This window comes from Corvus brachyrhynchos, unplaced genomic scaffold, assembly GCF_000691975.1.
Source record: "Corvus brachyrhynchos isolate BGI_N302 unplaced genomic scaffold, ASM69197v1 scaffold58, whole genome shotgun sequence".
Lineage (NCBI taxonomy): Eukaryota > Metazoa > Chordata > Aves > Passeriformes > Corvidae > Corvus > Corvus brachyrhynchos.
The window spans coordinates 1,316,420-1,319,778 of NW_008239539.1; positions in this window are offsets into that span (position 1 = coordinate 1,316,420).

A 3,359-nucleotide genomic window follows, 5' to 3' on the forward strand; every position below is an offset into this window, starting at 1 on the left:
AGTGCCAGAGGGCAGGGCTGGATGGGATATTGGGAAGGAATTGTTCCCTGGCAGGGTGGGCAGGCCCTGGCACAGGGTGCCCAGAGCAGCTGTGGCTGCCCCTGGATCCCTGGCAGTGTCCAAGGCCAGGCTGGACATTGGGGCTTGGAGCAGCCTGGGCTAGTGGAAGGTGTCCCTGCCCATGGCAGGGGTGGAATGGGATGGGCTTTAAGGTTTCTTCACACCATTCCATGCTTTGTGATGCCTTTACCTTGGGGCAGCTGTTTCTAAAGCAAAGGCTTGCAAAACTCAGCCTCACATCCCTGAAGGCTGTTCCACATCCTTGGCCTTTGCAGGGATAACTGGAATAGAGCAGAAGTCTCCCTGGAGGGACCCAGCAGTTTGGCAGAAGGTTCCTTCTTTAGGTTCCCATCAGCTGCTCCGTGCCTGTGGATCCCTCCCTCCTCATCCCAGGGAGCTGGAGCCGCTGCTCTTTCGAAGACCCCAAAAAAACCCCATCCCCAAACCCCCCCAGCGGTGGAAGCAGCAGGGCCCCTGCCTGGGGAGGCTCAGGAGATCCCTGTCCCCACTGTCCCCAGCTCCTCGGAGCACGTGGCCGCACACAGCCGTGCCGGGATGACAAACGGTGCTAATGAGATTATCCTTTAATGATCGCCATGGTAACGAGCCCGCGCAGCTGCACATCCCAGTGGGAGCCCTGCTGAGGTGGCAGCTCCAGCCTTGGATCAACACGGACGTACCTCGGCTCAGTGGGGGGGTTGGAGAGGTCTTGGAGTGGGTTTGGAGGAGTCAGAGGAGTTTTGGAGATGTTAGGGAGATTTTGGAGGCTTTGGAATGATTTTGGGAGGGTTGGAGAGGTTTTGGAGGCATCAGAGGGTTTTGGTAGTGTTGGAAATATTGGGGGAGGTTTTGGAGGGGGTTTGGAGGTGTCAGAGGAACTCAGAGGAGTTCTGGAGAGATTTTGGAGATGTTGGAGAGATTTTTGGAGGCATTGGAATGATTTTGGGAGGGTTGGAGAGGTTTTGGAAGCATCTGAGTGTTTAGGTGGTGTGGGAAATATTGCAGAGATGCTGGAGTGGTTTTTGGAAGGGTTTTGGAGGTGTTTTGGAGGTGCTGGGAATGTTGAAGAGGGTTTGGAGAGGTTTTGGAGACGTTGGAGAGACTTTGGAGAGGTTGCAGGTGTTTTGGAGGTGTCAGAGGGGTTTTGGAGGTGTTAAAGGGGTTTTCAAAAAGCTCTGGAGGAGTCAGAGGGGTTCGAAGGTGTTGGAGGGGTTTTGGAGGCAATCGAAGGTTTTGGGGGTGGCGGAAATTTTGCGGAAGTTTGGAGGTGTTGGAGAAGTTCTGAAGGTGCTGAAGATCTTTTGGGAATGTTGGAATATATTTGGAGGTGTTTGAGGGATTTTGAAGGTGACAGATTTTAGAGGCGTTGGAGGGGTTTGGAGGGTGCTGGAGGGATCTGGGAAGATTCAGTGAGGTTTTAGAAACATCAGGGTTAGAGATCTGGGGAAGGCTGGAGAGGTTTTGCAGGTGCTCAAGGGGTTTTGAAGGTCTTGGAGGAGTTCTGGAGATACCAGAGAGATTTTGAGGGTGTTGGAGGGTTTTGGAGAAGTCAGAGAAGTTTTGGAAGCATTGGAGGGGCTGCAAATGTTGGAGAGGTTTTGGAGATGTGCTGGAGATGTTGGAGAGATTTTGGAGAGATTGGAGGGGGTTTGAAGATGTTGGAGAAGTTTTGGAGAGGTTGCAGGGGTTTTGGAGGGGTTTTGGAGGTGATGAAAAGGTTCTGGAAGTGTTGGAGGGGTTGAGGAGGTGTTGGAGAGGTTTTGGAGGAGTTGGAGATGTTTCAAAGGGTTTAGAGGGGTTGGAGGGGTTGTGGAGGTGTGAGAAGGTGTCGTAGGGCATTTTGGAGGCTTTGGGTAGGTCTGGGGGTGATGCAGAGGCAGGTTTTGGAGCTGATGCTCTACCTGGGGGTGCACACGATGATCCATCGGCACGCCCAGGCTGTGTCTCCTCACCTGCTCCTCCCTGGGCAGCTCCAGCACCCTGCCTGGCCCGGGAACAGCGGATTCCCTGGAGGGATGAGCAGGACCGGGGCCTGTGGGGTCAGTGCTCTGCTGAGAGCGTGGAAATCAAATCCTCCGTGATGGAAAATCCTCCTGGAGACCCCGCGGGACCGCTCAGCCCTAAGCTCCTTGTGGAGCCCTGGGGCCAGCTCCAGCCCCACAGAGGGTTTATTCTCCCTCCTCCCGGTGTTTAATCCTCTAAAGGAAGTGCCAGCCTCTGCAATGTCCCCACGGGGGTGTTGTCCCCTCTAAAGCCCATTAAGCCACTGGGTTGAGCCACCTCTTGTCACTGCAGGAGCCACAGGAATTTGGGAACCGTAAGGAATATTTTGATCTGTATCAGCCTCACTGGTTTGGAGTTCCAGGAGTTCCCAGCTCCTTGATTTTGTGAGGCAGCAGTTAGGGACTGGATTGCCATTTCCTTGACATTAATCCAGTGGGTTCATGGATCTGGATCTCCCTGCCTTTGCTCCTGGCCATGTCAGGCATTGGAAAGCTGATGGCTACAAAGAGCTCCAGGCTGAGGCAAACCTGGGACATGGGAATTCCCAGCCCAAGGACTCCACACCATGGAACTTTGTTATCCGTGCTGAGGAGGGCTGGAAGGGTTGGGGGTTGGCCCTGCCCTGGTTCATTTAATTACTTAATTAGTTACACGGGCACAAAGCCAGGAGCCACATCTGGTAGCTCATTGGGGGGCAGGAGACAGCACAGGCATCCCTGGGGACTGGGCTGGGGTCGAGGCCCCGATCCAAATCCAGGGCCAGCTCCAGGTGCAGGCTCAGGTCCAAGCCCTGGCCCAGGTCTGGGTCCATCCCCAAACCCGTTCCTATCCCCATCACACCCCATCCCATCCCTAACCCTAACCCTAACACATCCCATCTCACCCTAACCCTAACCCTAACCCTAACACATCCCATCTCACCCTAACCCATCCAATTCCATTCCATTCCTGGCCATTCCTAACCCATTCCATCACGTCCCATCCCATCCCATCCCTGACCCTAACCCTTCCCTTCCCTTCCCCACCCCATCCCATTGCATCCCATTGCATCCCATTGCATCCCATTGCATCCCATTGCATCCCATTGCATCCCATTGCATCCCATTGCATCCCATTGCATCCCATTGCATCCCATTGCATCCCATTGCATCCCATTGCATCCCATTGCATCCCATTGCATCCCATTGCATCCCATTGCATCCCATCGCATCGCATCGCATCGCATCGCATCGCATCGCATCGCATCGCATCCCATCCCATCCCATCCCATCCCATCCCATCCCATCCCATACACG